Source organism: Bidens hawaiensis, unplaced genomic scaffold (assembly GCF_021521415.1).
Source record: "Bidens hawaiensis isolate Kalapana, Puna unplaced genomic scaffold, B.hawaiensis_p1.1 tig00007615_1, whole genome shotgun sequence".
Classification (NCBI taxonomy): Eukaryota; Viridiplantae; Streptophyta; class Magnoliopsida; order Asterales; family Asteraceae; genus Bidens; species Bidens hawaiensis.
Window position 1 is genome coordinate 408081 of NW_027491531.1, and position 26033 is coordinate 434113.

The 26033-nt window shown below is 33.4% G+C and overlaps 1 pseudogene across 1 annotated transcript; it reads left to right on the forward strand.

The window, feature by feature from the left end:
- The first annotated feature begins 45 nt into the window (after positions 1 to 45).
- On the forward strand, positions 46 to 25329 carry LOC143635623 (uncharacterized; annotated as a pseudogene). Its single transcript, XR_013154095.1, has 47 exons — positions 46 to 318; positions 842 to 921; positions 1406 to 1478; positions 1963 to 2193; positions 2271 to 2333; positions 8864 to 9049; positions 9769 to 9858; positions 10832 to 10905; positions 11217 to 11372; positions 11441 to 11561; positions 12123 to 12178; positions 12472 to 12526; positions 12639 to 12695; positions 12774 to 12875; positions 12963 to 13043; positions 13146 to 13198; positions 13630 to 13699; positions 13974 to 14037; positions 14122 to 14270; positions 14352 to 14479; positions 14562 to 14717; positions 14888 to 14975; positions 15069 to 15134; positions 15254 to 15310; positions 15402 to 15488; positions 15625 to 15811; positions 15969 to 16012; positions 16100 to 16219; positions 16317 to 16439; positions 16872 to 16924; positions 17001 to 17049; positions 17420 to 17478; positions 17721 to 17860; positions 17948 to 18108; positions 18212 to 18340; positions 18627 to 18712; positions 18972 to 19088; positions 19165 to 19277; positions 19367 to 19490; positions 19573 to 19694; positions 19849 to 20032; positions 20261 to 20462; positions 20732 to 21057; positions 21247 to 21386; positions 22522 to 22646; positions 22732 to 22936; positions 25019 to 25329. The product of XR_013154095.1 is annotated as an uncharacterized LOC143635623 (transcript).
- Positions 25330 to 26033: the final 704 nt, after the last annotated feature.

Here is a 26033-nt window from a genome sequence, read left to right on the forward strand (position 1 = left end):
ATGCTTAGGAATACGAAAAACAAAAAATTCTAGTGGGACAATGATATGGTCAAGGAGTTTATCGATGCGTGCTTGCTTGAACTTAGAAAAGGGAATAGACCAGGCAATCACTTTAGTAATATTGGGTGGAAGAAAATAGTTCAAACCATGCATGAAAAAACGGAAATAACCTTTGATGAAAAACAAATTAAAAACAAATGGGACGTCATGAAAAAAGAATGGAAGCTTAATGACAGCTTGATGATGCATGAAACGGGGATTGGTGGGACGAGAAGCTCAATCGATTCATCGCCTGAGTGGTGGGATGAGAAAATAAAGGTATGTTCCACACTCCTACTATTTTTTTAATCATTTGTTGTTAGTGGTGTTAATAGGGTTAACCTGATCGGGTTTCGGGTTAATCGGTTCGGGTTACAGAGATTGTTAGATATAATTTGAAAAACTATATTAGATATTAATTATTTTTCTATATTACAAATGAGGCATACCACTACTTCCATAGAGTCAAATTGATGTGTATCCAATATCCTTCTTGAGTTATCCTTCTTCGTATTGATAAATGTAAAATAAACTAGATGTTTTATTAAAGGTAATAAACAACTTGAAAATTGCTTCTCTAGTTTATTATAAAGTGAGAGCAGTCATACCATACCATACATCTTCAGCAGACACTTTGAATGACTCTTATAGCCACTAGTGGTCCTTGAATGCCTACTGTCCATACAATTTGCCTGACTTTTTTACTTTGACTAGTTGATCCTTGCATGAGTGATCATGATAATACAACTAAATCTTCTATTAATCAACAATATCAAATGGTACTGCTTAGATTTGTTAATAGGTTCCGGTTTCGGGTTCCATTGTTGAAAAAATCGGGTTTCGGGTTAACCCGATTAGTGTTATCAAGCCTATCAACTCAAAGTACATATATTTGGATCGGTTTGGGTTGAATACAAACAAACTCTAAGTTGGATCAGTTTCGAAGAAGGTTCCAATGAGTATTTACGTGCATTGCGTGTTTTAATCGAAAAGCAAAATCGTGATGCTTTTATGTATCCAAAGACTTATAAATCAAAGTTGGGGCTCCTTAAGTTACTTCTGAAGACTGATTAGTGGACGAACCCTGAAGCGAAGGACGGGAACGAGCGGAATCAATGTGTTCCAATTTCTGGCCTTGCACCGACCAATTCCATTTTATCGTTTGACATTATGTGTTGTTGTTCTAAGTTTTATGTTTGTATTATTTTTGACATTATGTGTTATTTCTACTTCTTATATGTGTGTTATCGTTTGACGTTATGTGTTATTCTACTTATATTTGTGTTGTCGTTTGACAATATGCATTAACTATACTTCTTATATTTGTGTTATCGTTTGACAATATGCATCTTTTATATTTATATAGGATTAGTGTTGACTCTCATTTGCATGATGACGGTGAACAAAATTGGGTGGACGAGGATATAGAACTCAAAAGGGTATGTGCATTAGTTGTCAAAGGGATAATATTAGCTCGTGACTTACGTAACGATCGAACGCCATGTCATACGTCGGACCGCACATGGCACGTGTTTATTAATGAAATATTAAATGGTCATCCAAGAAGGTGTTATGAAATATTTAGACTGGACGTACCAGTTTTTAAACAGTTATGTGTAGATCTTGTTACTAGATACAGACTGACATAAACCCGCAATATATCTATTGAGGAGTCTGTCGGAATCTTCTTGATGACTTTGGCTCATGAGTGTACGAATACATTTGTCCAAGAATCTTTTAATCATTCCGGGGAACCATTCATAGACACTTCTATAAAGTTTTAGCGTTTATGCTTAAGTTGAGTGCTGAAATAAATAATCCTTGATATTATCCAGTGTTCAAGGTATAATCTAATGTTCAATGTTTTCAATGGTCTGGTTACTTTAACAAATGCTTCAATTATGATATCTTTTGTTTTTATAGGATTTCATTGGCACTATTGACGGGACACATGTGAGGGAATCGGTTCGACTGAATGACCAACCGAAGTATATTGGTCTAAAGGGATATTCCATGCAAAATATAATGGCGGCTTGTGATTTTAACATGTGCTTTACATTTGTATGGGCCAGATGGGAGGTGACTGCGCATGACACGAGAATCTTCAATGAAGCCTATAGAGACCGGACCTTAAGTTTCCACATCCAACAAGTGGTTAGTATTTTCAGTAATCCTATGTTTATGTTTTTTATACTTGTTTGTAATTACTCACGACTTTTTTTTATCTGTAGATAAATATTACGTCGTCGGTGCCTAAATCCCAAATACTTAAGGGTATCTTGCTCCATACAAAGGTGCGAACATTCGTTATCATATACCGGATTTTCGACGTGGACAGACTAGTGTTATGCGTGCTCCTCGCGGATTAAAAGAAACATTTAACTATTACCACTCATCACTGCGAAATATCATTGAACGAACTTTTGGAGTGTGGAAAGCTAGGTGGGCGTTATTAAGAGATATGCATGTTAGTTACACATACGGTCACCAAGTGAAAACTGTGATAGCATCGATGGCTATCCATAACTTTTAGAAAGGCCGGTAGGTTTGATGAAGCATTTGAAATAGCCCAACAAGAATCTTACAATCCCACAAAAGATGGTCCTAGTGATGAATGTAACACCCAGCTAAAGCGGAATACGCCCGAGTGTGACGTACAGATTGCTCAAAACACATGTGACACTATTAAGTGACAATATTATCATTATGTGATTTAAACAACAAGTACACAAGTTTAGAAGTAAACGAAATACAAAGAAATTCACATTTAAACAATTTTTCCATTTATGTTGAATATCCTAAGTACAACTGTCTTCGTCACGACAACATACTCTAAATAAGGTACCTGTAGCATATAGATAAGGTCAACTATATGAATATTTGGTGAGCTTCCACAATTTGATATAAGTACATAAAAATCATACAATTTCATGAACAAGTGTAAATGAGCAAGTAAGATCCTTTTCAGTTGGGATTGTGCACCAACGTACTCAGATAATGAGGCCTTTTTCTACTCATAACAACAAATATCTTAAGCCCAAAGGGGAGCGTATGATCATACTATCTTGAAGTAATCATGAGCAAGTAATTTTGAGCATGTAACAAGTAGACACACAAGTTCATGTAGCGAATTGTAGTTTGTAAATAATGAATAAACGAAATTGTAACTTGGATAGGATATACATGCTACCCTCAAAAGTAATAAAAGAGTAAAAAGGGGGTGTGAGAAACTCACATTGAAGTTGAAGACAAACTTGAAATAAAACCAAAAGCGCGTAAATGAAACCAAAGCAATTGAACTTCCCGAACTAGAATTAAAGGTACAAAATCAAATATTAACTAACGACTTATCAAAAGTAAATATATCTGTTTGTCGGATTTTAGAAATGTTGAATGCATATTTTATCATTTTATGGAGTTTGATTTTATACCTTAACGGAATTTAGCTTTGAAAATAATTATGTTAGCGTGATATAAAGTTTAACGAAATAATAGTTATTAATACAATATTACTTATGAGATTAATATTAAATTTGAATATATTAATGTTTACGGGACTTTATCATATAGGTATATTTTAGTTTAGTATAAACGTTGTCGTTTGGAATTTATAAAGTTTACGACGAGATTGTACATATATATATATATATATATATATATTAATTTCACGAGTTTTAACGGATGTTTCGGGTTGGTAAAAGCTTGGTTTTTGGATGAAAAAGTTGTAAAATAAACTAAAACAATTTTTATTTAATTTAAAATGATTTTTATTTGATTTCTAATAATTTTTATAAATTTTATTTGATTTTTAAATGATAAAGTAAAAGGTTTAAAAAAATAAAACTCAAATGCATTGACCCGGGTTCGAACCCGGGTCCCTTGGATCACACATTAGTGACTTAGCCACTGGACCAGTTTGAGTTTTATGTTATAAGATAGGAACAATTACATATATAATATATATCTAGTTCATCTTCTATACTACCAAACCTTAGAATCTTAATATGTTAATTGGCTTCATGTTTGCCCAAATTAGGTTAGGGGTTTTTATTAGACGGCTTGAAACGATTAGTTTACATATAATACTTACCTGGTTTGGTGCTGGAATAGTGACGAACGAAGCTTGTCCGGAGTTAAATTTGGACGAACGATTTGATGACAATAGAGCATATGTTTGTATAGATTTAAGTTTGCAACAAGTTAAGACGATGATTAGGGTACTATTTATAATTTCAGTTGGATCGATTAGTCTTTAATTCAAGTTATTACGATTTGGGTTATAATCCGAAGAGTGGACGATTAATGGGTGTTAAGTAGGTGTTAAATGGCGAAATAAATCTCGTAATAATGTTTAGAATTAATGGAGACATCGTTTGAATATATTAACGGATCAAATCGGAGTGTAAACATGCCGTTTGGTTTTCTCGCCGGAAAAACGCCGCCGCCGCCGCCGGCCGACGATCGAAAAGGCGGGGACAAGGAAGACGGGCTGGATAATGTTATTATATTATTATATTAAATAATATTTTGAATAATTTACATATTCAGTCCCTGGACTTTTATTTTATACTAAAACATAATAAAACTTTAATTAACAAGGTGAACCTCATACTTTTAGATATCATATGAATGTGACAAAAGATACCAAATTGAATTATTCTCATATTATGCTTGACTAGATCGGAACTCGTTTACGTAACACTTTAAATCTCGGGGTTTTGCAAATTAAACGAATCTAATAACATATGAACGATCATAAACTTGAATTATTGAGAAATTTTATAAACGAAAGACACGAATATATCGACACATCAAAATGTGTCGGTTAACGAACACAATAAAAATACATACAACGAAACTTAAAAAAATATATTTATGTTTATATTTATACATACATACATTTATAAATAAATAGAAAGGGAAACCGAAAAGTAACGAATGTTACAATGAAGATCATGAAGAAGTTTCGGTTACAAATCGTACGGGTAACGATGTTATGCTTATGGCAACGATAAGATATGTTATTGCGCAAGAAATAATGGAATCGCGGAAAGAAATGTAGTATGACATTATTTTGTTATTATTACGCATTTTGGTGTTTTTTTTAACATTATGAGTGTAATATTATTATGGTCTAATCAAGAAATTATAATATATGTAAACGAATTTATGATGTATATTTTGTAATTTCTTTTTCAATATGCTAGAGATGAAAATGTAAAAAATGGTGTAAATAAGCAATCCCAAATACTTTTTAAAAACATCTTATTCACTTATACAAAAATGTCCTTTTTGGTCATCTTACATCTTACGTTAATAAGTTAAACCAAACACTTTTTTAAAAAACAACTTATTGTCTTATATTAATCCAAACACTTTTTGTGAAACTCTTTATTGAAAAACTATAAGACCTTTTTACCTTATCACAAAAAGACCTTTTTACCTTAAATAAGTATTCCCAAACATACCCTATATACACAAAACCCACTCCAGTTGCGAAAATCATTGAAACTCTCTTGTGTGGTCCAGATGCAACCATATATCCGGTTTAATATTTTATTGTATTGTTTTAAATATATATCATCTTAGTGAACCGACACTTTTAACTCACGTTTTCTCGTCGTTGAACGTCCTTACAAACTCGTCATATATATATATATGAATGTATATGTGTGTGTATATATATTATATTAATTTTTTAAAGGATAATATAACAAACATATTAAATACGTTAAATATAACTTTATAATTAAAGCTTCGTTAACGATTCAAAATATATTTTTATTTAAACATTATTATTTACTTATATTTATTATATTCTAAACCACATTTATTTAATTAATTTATATATTTATATTGTCTAATTATTTATTTTATCAAGTATAAAATTGCTGGTATTTTGTAATAATTCCTTCAAACAAATGATAACAATAACATTGGTTTGCAATTATAATAACAATAGTAAGCAATCGTTCAATCAATAATATTCTAATCGTAAACATACTCAAATCCTCATCGAAACTCTAGTTTGTTATACATGCTATGTAATTTATAATTAACTCATAAATATTATATTATTAATTAGAAATCCTTGACGGTAAATCCTGAATGTTAATATTTTATCATTATCATTGCGTTGTCTTTGTTCATCTAATCAGGTGAGTATCTCACTCCCGTATTTTACTCATTTTAAATCTTTTGGGGACATATGCGTATTTACAATACTTTCTTATTATTATTATCTACATTAGTAACTGTTATCCTTGTGTGTATATCAGTTTATGTCTAACTTGTTATTTGCTTACTTGTTTTATTTGAATGCATTCGAAGAGGTCCAATATATTTTAGTATGATCATACGACCGTCGTAGTGGCCGGTGTCCAGTCGCATGACGATGGTTTCACCGACAACTCATTTTTGGTAATCAATGCTCGGTTCGCATAACAACAGTTTAGCCCTTTCTTTATTATTTGTTTGAACTGTGTACATGCTATGGCTTAATTGCTATCTCACAGGAACAGTTTGCGTTTTCCTTTAAATATTATATTATATCTCAATTAACTGGTGTTTTACTCACTCAACTTTGTATTGATAAAATTATTTCTATTTTATACGATATGAGGTTATCATTTGAACTAGTTGCAAGATTTTGTGAAGAATTTAGGATTGCTTATGTTAAGAAAAACATATTCAAGACTAAATCAAGACTTAGTATAACTTAGATTTTGAATAATCTTGTTTCTATGAATTATATACTTTATATTTGATCTATTTGAAAAATTAATTAAACAAATAGATATTGTCATTTTTAATTATTGCATGATAGTACTTTTTGAGTTGTGAGTAATCAGCTCACGATCCGACATTTCCACCTTAGATTGGGGTGTGACAGGCTGGCAGGCTAATACATATCGTGAAAGAATAAGAAGAAAGAATGTAAGCATGTTAAAAAGAATGAAAGCATGTTAAATATGTATGTATATCTTATGTTATGAACGTGAATATATGTATATCTTATGTTAACTATTACCTTTGTTGTCTGTTAAATTAAGACTCACTTAGGGTAGCTGACTTTTAATACGCACACAGACAAACAGGTACATGCAGCTGCTTGAACTACACATGAAGCTATCTGAAAATCGGCGTCCATAAAAAGATTGTTATGTTTATGTTTTTGAATGATCAAGACAAACTATTTATATTTAAATATGTATGACTTGAATGCTTAAAGTTTTATTTCCGCTGCAATGAAAAAGTTTTAAACAATTCTGATTTTTGATTGTCTTCATGATTAAATCCAACGAAAGTAGGGTGTTAGGAGCCATAACCTTACATGGGAATTCAACTGTTAACGTGATAATCTCTGATTGAGTACATGCATCTTGTCATTGATTGTTACAAATTCGAATTCAATAATTTGTTACTTCACTGAAAACAGAGTTTTCTTAATTTAATTAAACTTTAACTCTTGAATTAATAATTATGTTAACTTCATTTCTTAAAATAAGTTAATTACCACAAACTCTTACGCCTTCTTCTTGAGTTTTTTAACCAAGGAAAGAAAATGAAAGGAGAGGGAATGATAAGAAAGGGAAGGGAAGGGAAGTAAATTTTTTTTAATTAGGTGTATTCTTGAGTTGAAAGGAAATTAGAGGAAAGAAAATGATAACTATGTTAAAAAATAGTTATCCTTAGTAATCATCCCATTTTTAGGAGGATAACTTATTGGGAAAATACATTAATTTAATCCCTCCTAACTCCTCATACTCCTTTCCTTTCCATCCTAAAAAAAACTCAAGAACACTCATTTTTTTAACTATCCTTAGTTTTTCTTTCCTTCTCCTCCTTTAAAAAAACTCAATGAACAAGGCATTAATAATTCGACACAATGCATAACTTAAGCTACTCCCATTGGCAATCTCATAATAAGATTGGTGGGCCCAAAGTTAAAAAAAAATTTGAAAAAGAAAATTTACCAATCTAGATTGGCAATCTGGGTTGGTAAAGCAAACCCATATTGCAATCCAAACTAACCCCAATAACTTAATTATTCAATTAACTTTTAATATTCGAACTAAAAAAAGTAATTAAATACATGATATTTCTTAAAAAAAAATTATGAACATTCCGACATAAATTTTATTTAAAATGGACTTCGTTAAGAAAATACTTTTTTTAAGTTGGGATGGGTTATGAATGTGTGTAAAAGATTGGGGTGAATTAAATTATATAGACTGAGAAGAGAGAAATAAATTTTATAGTATGAGATTTAGATTGTGAGATTATTGACGGGAATAGTCTTATGAAAAATCTATATTTTGTTTTATGTTTGTCAGTGGTCATAATAAGCTTATAATTCGGTTAGGTTGGGTAAACAAATCTGATAACCGAACAAATTGAATAACAACTGGTACTGGTTAACCTAACCGAACCTCCCCTAGTTACGCTTTTTCTCGTTGTTGTGTGTGCAGAGCAAGTAAACAAGAAGCTAACTGATAATAATAATAATAAGATCTACAACCGAAATATCTGACCTCCAGATTTCAAATCGTTCGATCGGTCTATGTGAAATCAATCAATCAATCAATCAATCAATCGGAGAGGAAAGGAAGAATAAGAAAGAAGATGGCGGCGTTTATGGCTGTTTTGGAGTCAGATCTACGCGCTCTCTCCGCCGAAGCTCGCCGTAGGTCTTCATTTCTCACATTTCCCATCTGTATTTGTTAATTAAGCTATTTTTATGCAATATTACTTTGGAAGTGTTAATGACTTGCTGTTAGGGCTTGAGATTTATGTATGTGTGTTATCTATATATTAATTGCAGCTTCGGTCGTTATCGAGTTCTAGTGAAATTGCACAACATGATGATATATTGAGGATTTTTTTGATGGCATGTGAAGTTAAGACGGTTAGACTCAGTGTCATTGGCTTATCCTGTTTGCAAAAGCTCATAGCACATGGTGCAGTTGCTCCGCCGGCTTTGAACGAGATCCTTGTCACGCTAAAAGATGTAAGTCTATTGCTTGGATATATCTTTCTTACTGTTATTTTGTTGTGTAATAAATAGTTTGGTATATTGGATTTCAGTTGTTTTTCTTTATGTAGTTATTTTAACCCTGCTCAAATTGCTCAATGTTAAAAGCCTAATGATATTAGTTTATGACTTTAAGTGCAAGTTCATGATGGTCAGTAGGGCTAATGTCAATCCTTGCAGCATATAGTCGTTGATATGAATCACTAACTTGATTTGTAATTAGAAGACTAATATCTGAATAAGGGTTAAGGACAACGCCATTGCCATAGATCCTAAGGTATCCATTCTTGATCACGTGCTATGTAGAAGTAATTTAGTGCTGTCATATTCAAATTGGTGCTGAGGGGTTTAGTCGTGTTTTTTCATTATTAATGCATACTTTGTTCTACAGAGGGGTTAATATGTAAAACCTATTATCTGGTTTGTCATTTGGAACCTCTCAAAAACCCACTTCCATGTGTAGTATATGACTTTATGTTGTAGGGTAATACTTTTTTTGACTAGAGTCACATAATATTATTTCAGGATGCTGTATAAACTGAGTTTAATTTCTTTTTGCATACTTCCTTAGTGTTTACATTAGTTGGTTTCTTAAAGATAGTCTTTATGTTTTTTTTATTGAAACTTATTATTGTATTATGGTTTCTAGAAATACTAATTTGTAGTTGTACCTTTATAAAATTGTTGTTTTTCAGCATGGGGAGATGGCAGATGAAGGTGTTCAACTTAAGACTCTTCAAACAGTACTCATAATCTTTCAATCCTGCTTACAACCTGATGGCAAGGTGAACATTGCAATAATCTTTTGAACTCTGCATTTGCTGGTTTTCCCCCTTTTAGCTATTTTTTTAGTTTATTCTGGATATCTGTATGAGTCTTCATGCATCATTTATTGAAGAAGCTCACATTTCTGTGTGTTTTCCAACTTCAACAAGCTTGTTTTTGAGCACTTTTTTTTTCTGTGCACACGTGCTTCTGTAGTTTATACTTTGTCGCCATTAATTTCTAGACGAATAGAAGTCCTTTCTATCTTACATTAGGAAAACTCTTAAAACTAAAAATTAATAATCAAGATGGCAAACATGTAAAGCTGTGTTACGCTCTTTACAACTTACAAGCGCCAAGCCTGTTACTGCCTTCTATCCGTTAATCCTAACTTTTCGAGGAATCCTGCATCACTGGTTGTGAATGACTGATTTTTACAATCTTTGCAATCTTGGTACCATAGGAGAAAGTTAGAAAGTAGAACCATCTGATTTGATTCGTTCTCAATTGCCATGAGATGATCATATTAGGGTGATCCTTTTGTCCACGGATGCTCCTATTACACTCATAGTCTGTGAAGGATGAGAACCAACTATGGAGCATCTACACCGAGAATTCAAGTATTGTATACGTCATTAGTCTGATGACTCTGATCCTTCGTAGGAACTACCCGTAATAACGAACTTGCAAAACGGATCTGTTTATCATCTTGAGTGGCGAGGTAACTTGGCTAGGAGGAAAAACACAAATAATAATTAAATTCATACCAAATGGGTAATGCTATTACGCAAGTTGCATCATCACTGCCTAATACATGCCTCTTGTCTATTATCGTTTGCCATGTTAATAAGTGCAACTTCGTACATGTAATCCATTCATCTTTTCATTTATCATGTTAGGGAAACATGAAAGCAAGATCTCTAAATGAACTTTGAGCGTCTTGCTAGCTAGCACAATATACTCCCTTTTAATTTCTTTTTTTGTGAATCTCAGGAGCATACTGCCCAAGCTCTTGGTATCTGTCTTCGTCTTCTTGAGAACAATAGATCCTCTGACAGCGTACGAAAGTAAGATTCAACTGATTAAATACGATACATTTTTACATCTATGCTACTGTCTTACATTATTAATATGTATATGTTGCTTCTTTTGTCAACTTATTTAGTAATCAGACAAAAGGACTAAATGAAAATTAAAAGAAATGTGTTATTGGAAATTATGCATTTTTTATTTCCAAACAAATGTATTTGTATATCCAGTAGGATACAATGGTATGATTGTTAGGAGATCCATAAACAGTTCATATGAATTAATTTTCTTGTTTAAGCTCTTTAACTTCTATTTAACTAATATTCACCTTTTTATCGAACATTTCCAGTACTGCTGCAGCGACTTTTAGACAAGCAGTGGCATTAATATTTGACCATGTACTTTCTTCCGAGTCACTTCCAGCTGGAAAATTTGGACATGGAGGATATATTTCACGAAGTGCTTCAGTTACTTCTGATGTTCATCATAGTATCAACAATTCAAAGTACGTATAATCTATTGTAACAAATTTTACTATTTCTGTTTCTTTATGAAATGATTCATGATGTGTAGGTCACTGGAAGAAGACTTTGCCACTTCAGGAAAATTAAAAATGAGGGAGACCCCCACAAAAGCTGGAAAACTTGGGCTACGGTTGCTTGAGGACCTGACATCTCTTGCTGCAGGTGGATCTGTATGTGCTATTATCTGTTTAAACTATTGTGTAGAAGTTTCTACTTAATAGAATATTTGTATCTGAGAGGTTTGTAGATTTGCTAGATCATTATGTTTAGGGTAAATGCCAGTATGCCAGTAAATAGAAGTTGTTCCACCAGGGCTACGTTTTTTTGAATTTCAGTTCTATTTCACTGTTGGGACCTTTAAAAAAACTGATATGGAGCCTGTATTACTATTTATATATGCTGATGTCATATGCCGTTTGTGTAAAGTTGATGAATTCGTGTGTCAGCATGATTGACCTTTTATGTCGCATCATCAATTTTACACAATTGGTCTGCTGCTTTAGTTATTTTACACAATTGGCACGCTTTGTCAGCTTACGTATTCAGTAATACAGGCTACAATTAATGCGTTTTAGAAAATTTTAGAACAATGAAATGAGTGGTTAAACATCTTAAGAGCTTGAGCGACCCAGGTCAATTGTGAAAGTTAGTTAGTATTTAGTGACATTTTCTTTAAGTTTATATGCTTTAAGATATGTAAAAATTAATTGTACGTGCCTCTTTTTTTTCAGGCCATCTGGTTACGCGTTGGATCCATACAACGGACCATTGCGCTTGATATACTTGAGTAAGGGCTCTTCACTGGTTATGATTTTCTGTTATTGTCACATTAAGAACCAAGAGGCCACCCAATTCATGTAAATCGCATGGTTCTTCCCAATCGAGTTGGCCTCAAGAATAAGGAAACAAATAAATATACAATGAGTATTGACATGCAACATTGCAAAAAGAATGTTTTAAGTAAAAGAATGCCATATCAAATGCAACTCTTTTTATAATGAGTTTTGTTGTAAACTTGTAATCATCATTCAGAAATGCAACTCACGTATTATGTTTGTGCTTTGTTTTTTGAATCCTCAGGTTCATTTTGTCTAATTATGTAGCTGTATTTAGAACTCTGCTACCTTATGAACAGGTTCTTACCAATTCATTTTTCCTTTTTTTTTATTTACACAATTAGTTTTCTCTTCATGTATCAAAATACTTTTAAAGTTGTTTTGATTGCTGGAAGCTTTAAGTATGTACAGGTTTTACGTCACCAGATTTGTTCACTTCTAATGACTTCACTTCGTACCAATTCTGAGGTGACTGGTCTGGTCAGCATTCTTTAAATTTAAATCACATATATTTTATTAGTTATTAAACTCTATTTTTCATAACAGACTGAAGGAGAAACTGGAGAACCTTATTTTCGTCGTCTTGTTTTGCGGTCCGTTGCCCATATAATCAGGCATTATAGTTCATCCCTCATCACTGAATCTGAGGTATGGCTTTCCTTTTTCTTTGTGGGCCCACTCTTCTTTTTTTTTTTGCTGTTTGATTTTGATTTTTGGGTCTTAATTTGTTCATAGGTATTTCTCAGCATGTTAGTGAGGGCTACGTCGCTTGATTTGCCATTATGGCATCACATTCTTGTACTTGAAATCTTGAGGGTAATACTGACTTATCAAATAAAGATAACCTTTTGCATATTTCTTTAAGTAAATATTTACTCCAATACCTTTCTCTAATACTAATATTTATGCATGTGTCAGGGTTTCTGTGTGGAAGCACATACTCTGAGAATTTTATTTCAGAATTTTGACATGTAAGTTCATTTTGTATCTTTTTTCACACACAAACAGTTAATTTTTCAAGTGGTGGAAAATATGAATCTGTTTATATTGCTTTTATACATCAAGGACTTGCTGTTACCAATCAAGCCGATATATGTTTGTTGTAGTATTTTCTTGCAACAAATGGAACTTGATCTTAAGTTACATTAATGTATCAAATAGGAATTGATTATTGAATACAGGAGAATGCAGTAGCCATATAAATAGGCACAAAGTTATATTATATGTTTTTTCTTTGTTAACTCGATCTTAGTTTACATTAATGGATCAAATAAGAATGGATTATTGAATACAGGAGAATGCAGTAGCCATATAAATATTTAGGCATTGAGTTGGATTGTATGTTTTTTCTTTATTAACTCTATTTTTACTTAGTATATAATGACGTGCCGTTCTGTTGCAGGAACCCAAAGAACACAAATGTAGTTGAGGGTATGATAAAAGCTCTTGCTCGGGTGGTTTCAAGTGTGCAGGTATATTTTACTTGTAATCTATGAAGCCCCGTTTGACTCGTTTGATATAAAACAAACAGAACCCAAATCAACACACTCATAAATCACAATTAACTGGGTCAAAAGTGTCACCCCTAGTGACATATAATCACATTGCCAAGTTGTTTGACACTCGAATATGCACTTATTCTGTTTGCAATTATAATCTCTTAACTATAATAAAGGTATACTGTAGTTTTATTTAGTTTAATATGGACATGAATAGAATTATTTATAACATGTTTTCCCTTTTCAGTTTCAGGACACAAGTGAGGAGAGCTTGGCAGCTGTTGCAGGAATGTTTGCCAGTAAAGCGAAAGGTATTGATAATCAATAATGAGGAAATATTATATTTGTAGCAGTTTTATGCAAACATTATCAGCTAAATCATTTCATGTTTTCAGGAATTGAATGGAGTTTAGATAATGATGCATCAAATGCTGCTGTTTTAGTTGCAAGTGAAGCCCATGCAGTAACTTTAGCTATTGAAGGCCTGCTTGGAGTTGTTTTCACCGTGGCAACCTTGACAGATGAAGCAGTGGATGTTGGTGAGGTAACGTTGCATTTATTTATTTATTTACAAATTCATATTCTTATTCTTCTGTAACATATGCCATGTTTATTTCTCTCATAGCTTGAATCCCCAAGATGTGATTCAGATCCACCTGCAAAGGTTATTGGAAAAACTGCAGTTCTATGCACAACAATGGTTGATTCAGTGTGGTTGACCATCCTTGATGCACTATCCTTGATTTTGACCAAGTACTGTGTTTTCCAACAAATCTTTGTGTTTATATTGTTTGTATAACAAAATATTATTTCTAATTCAAACTTTATTTAACAGATCACAGAGTGAAGCTATAGTATTAGAGATATTGAAAGGTTATCAAGCATTCACACAGGCATGTGGCGTTCTTCGGGCTGTAGAACCTTTGAATTCATTTCTTGCATCACTTTGCAAATTCACCATAAGTTCATCAAATGAATCTGACAGGAGAAGGTACTCAAGCTCTTTTTGGTCATACTGTGTATATTATATTGATTATTATTATCATTATTATTATTATTATTGTTATTATTATTATTATTATTGTTGTCAAATGCCATCATGGAAATATGTTTAAGAATAATAGTTTTATGATCTGTTTACTGGTTATCTTTTCATATTAGTCGTAGTTTACAATCTCCGGGATCCAAGCGGACAGAACTAGTGGTGGAGCAAAGGGATGTTGTTGTTTTAACGCTTAAGAATTTTCAGGTATATGGTTTGTGCAAGTTTCATTGTTATAAAATAATTTGCTACAAGCTTCTAACTGGTATGATGCTTTTATTTGTCTATTTTATAAGTTAGGCCCTCAGGACTCTCTTCAACATAACCCATCGGTTATACAATGTTCTGGGACCTTCTTGGGTGTTGGTATGACTATTTACTTTCTTCACATACACAATAAATACACACACACACAGACGTGTGTGTGTGTGTGTGTCTGTATATTTGAGCTAGAAAGTAATGATGATTTGTGTTCTACATTGGAGGTTTTGGAGACTCTAGCAGCACTTGATAGAGCAATTAATTCTCCACATGCAGCCCAGGTAAAATTCCCATTAACTCTTGTATCGGGTCCCACACTCGTACTTTTTCAGTATTCATGATGTTTCTTTCTATGAACACTCCCAAATGCAGGAGGTATCTGTAGCTGTCTCAAAGCTTACTAGAGAACCATCGGAAAAGTACAGTGACTTTAACATTCTCTCATCATTGAATTCTCAGGTGATATCTTTGTTGTGCTCTTGACTAATAGATGTTATTATTAATTTTTTTACTAGTTTACATGTTCTTTCCCTCTGTAAATTAACAGTAGAGTCTAGAAGTTCTAACATAATCTATTCCTTTTTTACCTGTTTAGCTGTTTGAGAGCTCTGGACTCATGAATATATCAGCTGTAAAGTCACTTCTTTCTGCGCTTCGCCAGCTGTCATATCAATCAATGGCTGGAACATTAAGCGGTGTTTCACAAACATCAAGTCAGAAGACAGGAAGCATTAGTTTTGCGGTAGAAAGAATGATATCCATTTTAGTAAACAATCTTCACAGTAAGTCCAAAAATAGATATTCAACAGCCGTCGTATTGCATTTTCATTTTCATTCAAATGCCAATTTATTTAAATCTGCTAAAAGGAGAAAGGAAAACTAATATTTAAATCCAGAGGAATTGTTTTAGATTTTGTTATTTGTTTTATTTTCTTGCAGGGATTCAGCCATTGTGGGATGAAGTTGTTGGCCATTTTATTGAGGTTTATTACATCACAACTTTATACATTATGAATAATGCTGATATCATCATTGCAACCACTTACTGATAAATTAGGATATTTTTACAGCTTGTTAATAGCCCTAATCACCACTTGCGAGCAATGGCACTCAATGCTTTGGATCAATCAATTTCTGCTATTTTAGGTTCAGATCGGTTTGAGGAGAATGCACTATCAAGACGCCATGGTGTATGTAACACTATTACGTACATTCACTTCTTATCTCGATATGTCTAATCTTTCATAGGATGATTACAATTTCTTTTATGAACTCTGTTTTTGCTAGATCAATGTAGAAATGAAGGCGCTTGAAATTTCTGTCATATCTCCACTATATGTGCTTTATGATTCTTGCCCGAGTAGTGATGTTCATGCTGGATCTTTAAAAATTCTTCTGCATGTTTTAGAGGTAAACTTTTTTGCAATCCCAAAATTTTTACAGTATATTTGATACTTCTCTCATTTAAGTTGTCCCGGTTTCTCTTGACATGCACCGTAGATTTATCTTTACAGTATATTTCTATATTACAACTAGTCGTGTCAGTTTTGACTCATTTACTTACAGGGTTGGTTTGGTTTATGTTTAGTCTCAAAACATCTAACATATCAAATAAAAAGAATTATCCAGAAAGGGAATGGGTCAAATGTGATGATACTGAAAAGTTATTAATTTTTTTTTTTCACAAGATTCTTTATGCGTTTGATGTTTATGGATATATGACGATACTGAAAATTCTTATTATCAGACAAAATGTATAACAAAAAATTGCAATTTTTGTGGGATGGATGGAGTTTATGCTTTATTTTTTTCTTATCTTTTTTTATGGGAATCTTTTTCCAGAGGCATGGAGATAAGCTGTGTTATAGCTGGCCAAATATTCTTGATATGCTTAGGTAACTATTGGCTACATCTATGTTTTCTTATTATAGTTGTGATGTTGGTTAAATCTCTCATTCCATTTTTCTTTAGATCAGTTGCTGGATCATCTGAAAAGGATATAGTCACCCTTGGATTCCAGGTTAGTAAAGTTATAACTTATAACCACATGTTTATGAGTTTTAAACACTGCTACAACCAAACAATATTATATATCAGATCTAAGGTTTATAGACCTTGTGGTATATTGGTCACCCTAGTATATATTCTGTTCCTATCTTGTATAAAGTGTAATCTTATGACTAATGCTGTATACATTTTGGGATCATTAAAGTTAATTAGCCTAGTCAAAATATTGCAAAAAAGTACAGAATAGCCAATCAAAGTAAATGAAAAGTGGTAAACTGGGAAATCATTGATTAGTTGATAAATAGTATACTTGTAGAATACTAGAATAGATATATGCTTGTTAACTCTAATCCAACTTATTATTATTATTATTTTTTTTGTAGAGCCTACGAGTCATTATGAACGATGGGCTATCAACCGTACCTTCAGAATTTCTCCATGTGTAAGTTTTCTCAACTTTATATATATATATGTATATGCTATAGTTTATGGATTTTTTCTTTTTATAGAACTTTTCTGAAATTGCATTTTTGGTTCTTCTAAGGGTATTTTTAAAGTTTTGATCTTTTATTATGTTTAAGTTTAATCTTTATATAACACTTGAGTTTCTTCTTTCATTCGTCTTACTTCTGTTTGTTTAAGGGTTTTCAACTGTTAATTTGATCATTTGTTATGCATAACCAGATGTATAGATGTTACGGATGCATATAGTTCTCAGAAGACTGAACTGAATATCAGCTTAACAGCAATTGGTCTGCTTTGGACTTCAACTGACTTTATTGCCAAAGGTCTGTTGGAGGGCCCTACAGAGGATGGTGGAAGAGGTTTAACTCTTATTTGTCTTCATTTTATCAGCTTTCATTATAACAAGCTCATGAACTAATTATCTTAAAAAATACCCTAATAAGCAGAAACATCAGAACACAAGAATGGTGAAAAGATAGAACAGACAGGGATTAGTGTTAAAAAGATTAGCCAGCAAGATTCCTTGGTTACTGGAGCTGAACATGACAAGTTGCTGTTTTCTGTTTTTTCGTTGCTCCAAAATCTGGGAGCTGATGAAAGACCTGAGGTAATCTTATTTTAAACACAGAAAACTATTCTAGCCTGAAATTTATTTATTTATTTATTTAGTGAAACATGATTCTTTGTCAAATTGCCTTATTTGTTTTTAGGTAAGGAATTCAGCTGTGCGGACACTTTTCCAAACCCTAGGAAGCCATGGGCAAAAGCTTTCAAAGAGCATGTGGGAGGATTGTCTGTGGAATTATGTTTTTGCAACTTTAGATCGTGCGTCTCACATGGTAAGGTGAAATATATATTAAAATAGAATACCTTGAAACGGTTTATTGAGGGCCATACTTTACCTCTTAACGGGTCAAATGGGTTGGTGTGATCCAAATATTATTAATTGCTTTATCTAAAAATTTATATTAGTTTTAAATAGTAAAGTGTTTGTTTATTTATAAAGTTTAATGGGGAAGGGAAGCAATTGCAAACCCAGACTGCTACATTTGACCTGTTTTAAAAATAACTTGTTACCAATTCTTCCATTTTGTGATCTCTATTGAACACGGTTTTATGTTATAGGCTGCAACATCTTCCACAGACGAATGGCATGGGAAAGAACTTGGCGTTCGTGGTGGAAAAGCTGTTCATATGCTCATACATCATAGGTATTAGCTAGAGTTGACTTTGTTGACTCAGTTCTGTTTCATAACTAAGTCTTAGTTATGCTATTGTATCTAGATTATATATAGAGTGGTTAGGCAGGCTATCTTTTGTAACTTACAAAGTTCATAATGAAATCTCTCTACATTCTCTCACTAACCAAAGTTCAATGTATACTTTGTTTGATCCATATGTTAACAGTAATCCAGATATCACTTTCAGTCCATACATTAGATTTTCATATATATCTTTTATAACATGCAGTCGCAACACCGCTCAGAAACAATGGGACGAAACACTTGTTCTTGTCTTTGGAGGGATTGCTTGTAATTTTGCGTACTTTCTTTCCACTATTAAGAAGTATAGCCAATTTTTGGTCTGGTACGTCTATTTTTTATATTGCTTGATTATATATCAACAAACCAGAATAATGGTTACATCAAACTCTTATTTGCATGTTGGGAATCTTTGCTTCGGTCTGTTAAGAACAGCATTGCAAATGGTAGTAAAGAAGTTGCACTTGCTGCAGTAGGTTGTTTGCAGTCAACAGTGCTCTCTCATTCACCCAAGGTAATCCTATATCTATAGATCTTTTTTGGTAAACGTTGCAAACATTTGAATTAAAATAGTTAAAAAAAATCAATTTAATTTTGTATCAGGGAAATCTGCCCATGCCATATCTAAAATCTGTTCTTGATGTTTATGATATTGTTCTCCGCAACCCAACTGCATGTGGTGATGTGGCAACAAACAAGGTGAAGCAGGAGATAATCCATGGGCTAGGTAAAACTTTCTATGAACATGGAGTCATGGACAGCCTTTTTGCATTTATATTACCAACTTTTTTTTTGATTTGTTTTGGCAGGAGAAGTATATGTGCATGCACAAGGAATGTTTGAAAGTAGCATGTATTCACAGTTGCTTTCTATCATTGATTCTGCAATCAGAGAAGCAAAGACCATTCAGAATAATTTTGAAGCTGAATTTGTGAGTGTGCTAATCTTTGCATAAGTAATTATTGCTCTAGCTTTTCATCATCTTCATGTTTCTATCTTATAATTAGTTATCATTTGAAATTGAGAAACTTAAAATCTAGGAAGACATGCAGATCCATATGATGTCTAATAATATACTTCTACAGGGACATGTTCCGCCAGTTCAGCGTGTAGTACTGGAAGTCTTTCCCCAATTACGTCCACCTCATCATCTTCCTTTATTGTGGGCCGTCTTCTTCCAGAAGCTTTTGCGTTATCTTCCCAATTCTAATTCTTCTGAACAAAGTGGAGATGATGCAAAGCCTGTGGAATCAAAATGCTATATTTCTGGTATTGACTTGACCATTTTCTGTACTTTACACTTCAATTTGAATAATTATAATCTCACTGGTCAAACCGGTTAATAGTCTTCAGAAATGTATATTCAATTTAAATCAGGATTTGAATTATACATAATGGATTAGTTGCTTATTAAAATATGTTCAAAAAGGTGTTCAGTCAACCTGTTAACGAATTCGCACATCGCACCACATCTAAACAAAAGAGTTATTTGTACAGATACTAATGGGACTACTACTACTTCTGATCCAGAAGTAGAATCTTTGTCTTCAAGCTCTGATTCGAGAAAAGATTCAGCATTGGCAGTCACAAGTGATTTGTTTGCAGAAAAGCTTGTTCCTGTGTTGGTAGATATGTTCTTATAGGCTCCAGTAACCGAGAAGCATATCATCTTTCCTTACGTTATTCAAGGTCTTGGAAGGTAACATTTGAAGTTTTTAATTTCTCTAAAAAACAAGGTGGCAGTTTAATAATTCTTGATATTTTTTTCTTTACACTATTCATCACGTGGAATCATAAGAATTCCCTTTGTATATATCAAATTCTTTTAATGATTTTCAAATGTTGTCAAGGCATCAAAAACTTGTATACAAAGGTTCTTACATTGAGTTTTGTATCAATAAAGTTTTTATTTATTTAAACCGTTATTTTAGTACAAAATTGAGAGAGAGAGAGTTGTCGTCTTTATAGGTGCATGATAACAAGAAGAGAAAATCCTGATGGTGGACTATGGGGGCTAGCTGTTAAAAGCTTCAACCAATTGCTAGTTGATGACGTTAGCAAACTAGCAAATGGTACAAGGGATGATGTAAGCAACAGCAACAAGCCCGCAAGAATTCGTTTATGGAAAGAAGTTGCTGATGTATATGAAATATTCCTGGTAGGGTATTGTGGGGCGCGCCCTTCCTTCCAGTTCACTTGCAATATCAAAGGAGGATGATGAGTCCCTTGAAATGGAACTTTTAGATGTTCTCGGGGATAAAATTCTCCTCTCAGACATTGATGCTTCTCCTGATGTAATCTTTCCATCTCCAATCTATTATTTTTAGTGTCGCTAGTTGATCAAAATGGGTCAGTTGACCTGAAAGTAGTTTGAAATTTTTATCCTCACTTGCTTAGATATGTGCTCTTCTTTTTTCATATGGTTTACATGTGATATTTTGTTTATATAACTATATTTAGTGGTTTAGTAATGATATTTACAGATTTTGGAACGGTTGATAATAACCCTTGACCGATGTGCTTCCCGTACATGTTCTTTACCTGTTGAAACAGTTGAACTTGTGCCTCCTCACTGTAGCAGATTCTCTCTCACTTGCTTGCACAAGTTGTTTTCTTTGAGCTGGTATTTCTTCATCTTGTATTTATATATGGGGCAATTTCATATATACCCTTACAAATATTGAGAAAATATCATATATACCCATGCAAAACTAAAAAAATCGTATATGCCCTTACAAAGTTATTAATATATCATATATACCCAATTCATTAATAAAATTAAAAAATGACCATATTACTCTAGTTTGATTAGATGCGATATAAGGTTTTACAGTGTAGACCATTCGACGCGATAAATCTTCGAATGTTTTGCAATTTGAAGAAGTGACGAGAGACGATTTGGTTGTCGTTAAAGGTGAGAAACTTCAATTAAAATTAAAATAACAACATAGGGTATAAACACATTATGTAATAGAAAGGGGTAGAATAAATGTGCATATATAAAAGTTAATTTTTTGAAAAATAACGGTAAAATGGTCATTTATTAAATTATTATTCGTTAATAGGGGGTATATATGATACTTTAATTATGTTTATAAGGGCGTATATGATATTTTAGTTACTTTGTAAGGGTATATATGATATTTTAAGTTTTCCTTGGGTATATATGATATTTGTAATGCTTGTAAGGGTATATATGAAATTAATCTTTATATTTACATATATATACGGGTATATATAAACACACATACATACATGGGAAGGTTCTATGCAGAAGACAGTTTTTTGTGAGAACAGAAATACAAATTTAACAATGCATTTTTCCAATTTAAAAAATTTTTAAGATACAAGAAAAGGGTTAAAATATGTTTATTCCTCTCTTCTAATATTAAAATAATATTAATTATTTATAGAACCTACATATGATTGTAAATCATGTGTAGGTAGGTATATTTCCTACACGTAACACACACGTGTAGGTAAACATTTAAAAATGAAAAATAACATGTGAACAAATTAATTTAATGGTTTCTTATGTACATACTACATAGAATATACCTTTATATCTAGAAAGTAAAAGTGTTTACAAAATCCGAACCGTTGATAGAAAAAATCAAAACGATTTAGGTTTGTTTTGGCAATAATTTACTCGTGTGTAATTTCCTGGTGCCCTATTTTTGACTGATTTTGTATGGAACAACGCTCTCTCTATATATTTATATTCTAATAAGATGCATAATAATCTTGCTTTTGCTCAGTCACAACAATGAAACGAACAACTGGAGTCCAATTCGAAGCCAAGTAAGCAAAATATCCGTCATGATACTTATGACAAGATGCGAGTACATCCTAAACAAGTTCTTAATTGACGAAAAAGAATTAGGTAAGTTTAATCCTTAATAGAACTTTTATGTCAAAAGGTTTTTTATCTGAACATTTTTCTAAAAATAAAATTATTATTACTGAAGGTGAACGCTCGTTCCCATCTGCAAGGATCAGTGAGATTGCCTTTGTACTTCAAGAGATGGCACGTGTTGTTTTGCGTCCAGAAACAGCTTCAGTTCTTCCTATACATCCTTTTCTGAAGGGTGGTGGTCAATTAGAGGAGAATACTGGACAACGTGCACATTTGTTTGTCCTTTTTTCGCCCTTATGTGAGCTGGTCAAGTCGAGGTAATAAATTCTTCACACACGTGTTTTTATAGTTTTGCTTTCATATGTATGTGTGTGTCGTGCACGCGCGTTACACTAACAAATGTTTAGTTTATCATTTAAATTACCCCATGCGCACCGCACATGAGGGCATTTTCATCCTTTCACACCTATTTAATTAAAAAGACCATCAAACAGAAACAAAAATCTTATCTCTATCCCAAGCATCTCTATCACTGTGTACTTTCTTCCCTCTTTTTTTGCCCAAACCCTATTAACCACCAAACCTCCCCACTAGGGGTGGCAATCTTGACCCATGGGTTGTATCAAAATGTATAAGATGGGTCAAACTAAAAAAAGAAAATGAATGAAACGGGTCAAAACGGGTTGACATTTCTCGGGTTTTTTTTAATGGAACGAGTAAAACGGAGGAAACTTTTTGGTATTTTTACTTTTTAAGTTTTTGATTTATATTTCGAGTTATAATTTTTTAATTATTTTTTTTGAATTTTTTGGTGAGGGGTTTTGAAATCTCAACCCATTTTGACCCATTTCAAAACCCTACCCAAAAAATTCAAAAAAAATAATTAAAAAATTATAACTCGAAATATAAATCAAAAACTTAAAAAGTAAAAATATCAAAAAGTTTCTTCCGTTTTTCTCGTTTCATTAAAAAAAAACCCCGAGAAATGTCAACCCGTTTTGACCCGTTTCAATCATTTTCTTTTTTAATTTGACCCATTCTGACCCATCTTATACATTTTGTTACAACCCATTCAACCCATGGGTCAAGATTGCCACCCCTACTCCCCACCAATCGTCTCCGTCAACAACAGAAGCCATCTTCACCATCCTCTTCCGATCACCATTTTCGTCACCGTCTTCTCCGATTAAAGCCATAATCGCCACCCTGGAAGAAGCCACAACTGCGTGCCACCATTTGAAATACCACTCGCCACCATCAGTCATCGTCGGAGCTCGCCGCCGCCGTGATATTCTCATCACCTCTATTGTTTACTTGTTCACCATCATTTTAGTTCTCTCTGTTCATTTTCCGATCGGATCTGAAACCCACCAAAACAAATCAAACCATTGCTGTGGTATCCCTCGTCGCCGTTGGCGCAATCGAGAAATCATGCCGTTCCTCAAAGTGCGATTTTGTCTCCTTAATTGAGAAAGATCAACAATGGAGCCCGCAAGTTGTTTCTGAGCCCGATTTAGAGAATAAAGTTTAAGAGGAAGGAGTTTGCTTTTACTTCTTCTTGTTCAAGGAATTGCATTCTTTCGTTTTACTTGTTTTAAGGAATTGCATTATTTCTTGTTGTGCTTGATTTGATTGGAGAGCAGGTAGGGAAATGATGCAGATCGTGATGGGTTGCTTGTGGTGGTGGCGGCAGCTGTGGGTTGCTCGTGGTGGTGGTTGTTGTGGGTTGCAAGAGATATCAGATAGACTTAGTTTAGATTTAGGTTTTTTATTTTAATAATAAGATTTTTGTTTTGTTTAATGAATTTTTCTGATTAAATGGGTGTGAAAGTACGAAAATGCCCTCATGTGCACATTGGATTACTTGACTGAAAAGTTTTAACGTTCGTTAGTGTAAAGGACTAAAACCGAGCTAAACATGCAAATAAAGGACAGAGAGTGAGTCATTTTTGAAAAGGACCCATTTTATAATGTAGCTAATTTGAAAGGACAAAAATTGTAATTCTCTCATATTATATATATTTCGGATCAAACACAATTGGTTAAATACCCCAGTAAAAACCCTAAAATTACTAGGTGGTTATGTAATCACCTTATGTTTATGTATCATGTTAAAAGCAACATGTACTACCCATGTACTACTGTATATAATGACCTCTAGTTTAGTGATCACCTAGTTTAGAATACAATGATATAGGAGGCTTTACGTGCTAAAATTGCAATTTGTGTAATTTTCGCTTCATTTGACCCGTCAAAGCTAAAACTGACCCATTAATAAGGAAATGGGTTGAAATTGCCACCTCTACAAAGAATGTTATCTCAACTGATGTAGAAATCTATAGTTGCAGATACATTGTTATATGTAATAGCTGGTTTACATATTTTCAACTGATTGATAGGAATTCTCGAGTTAGAGATCTGGTGCACGCTTTACTTAGACTTGTCAGTACCGAGCTCGGAGTACATAAAATTTGCTTGACAAGTTGAACGTGTTCAGTAATATTTGCCATACAATCATATTGGGAATGTTCTTTGTTGCCTTCTGATTTCTAATGAGGAAAACACATAGGTTATGATGGTGTTTGTACAAGTGTTGGTGAAAGTTTTGATCTTGTTTTTATCTTATATATTTGTAATTTAACTTTCAGTTTTCAGAGTGTATTTGTAATTTGTGGATAAGGAATGTAGGTTTGATATGATATATTATGATTCAAACAATCAAATTTTAGGTTTTTCACTCTCCTCATGAATCTGGTAGCGTTTGTTATGCAGTAATGACAGGCGGAATGGAATGATTCATTACGTAGGAATGAAATAAGAGGTGTTTGGTTGCTCAATGGAATGGAATCATCCATTACACATGGAATCCCATTCCATCAAAACCATTTTGTCACACCCCTTTCTTTTTTTTCATTCCATTCCTCCTACCTACTTTCTCAACAATACCATCAGGTCCTACTTTCTCAATAACACCATCACCTAACAACCACCACTGCCATCACCACCACCACTACCATAGCCACCACCATCATCTGACTGTCATCGCCACCGTCACCACCACCACCTTCGCCGCCACCATCGTCGCCGCCACCACCACCTTACCACCAAAGCTAGCACGGCCAACATCGTCGCCATAACTATGACAACCATTGTCACCGTCGCCACCCGACCATATCGCTACCACCACTATCGTTGCCAGTCCACCACCACCGTCATCGCCACCCTACCACCGCCATCACTACTAATTCTACCATCGCTTGACCACCACCGCCACCACCACTATCGTTGCAAGTCCACAACCACTGTTATCGCCACCCTACCACCGCCATCACTACTAATGCTACCATCGCTTGGCCACCCTACCACCGCCATCACTACTAATGCTACCATCGCTTGACCACCACCACCGCTGCC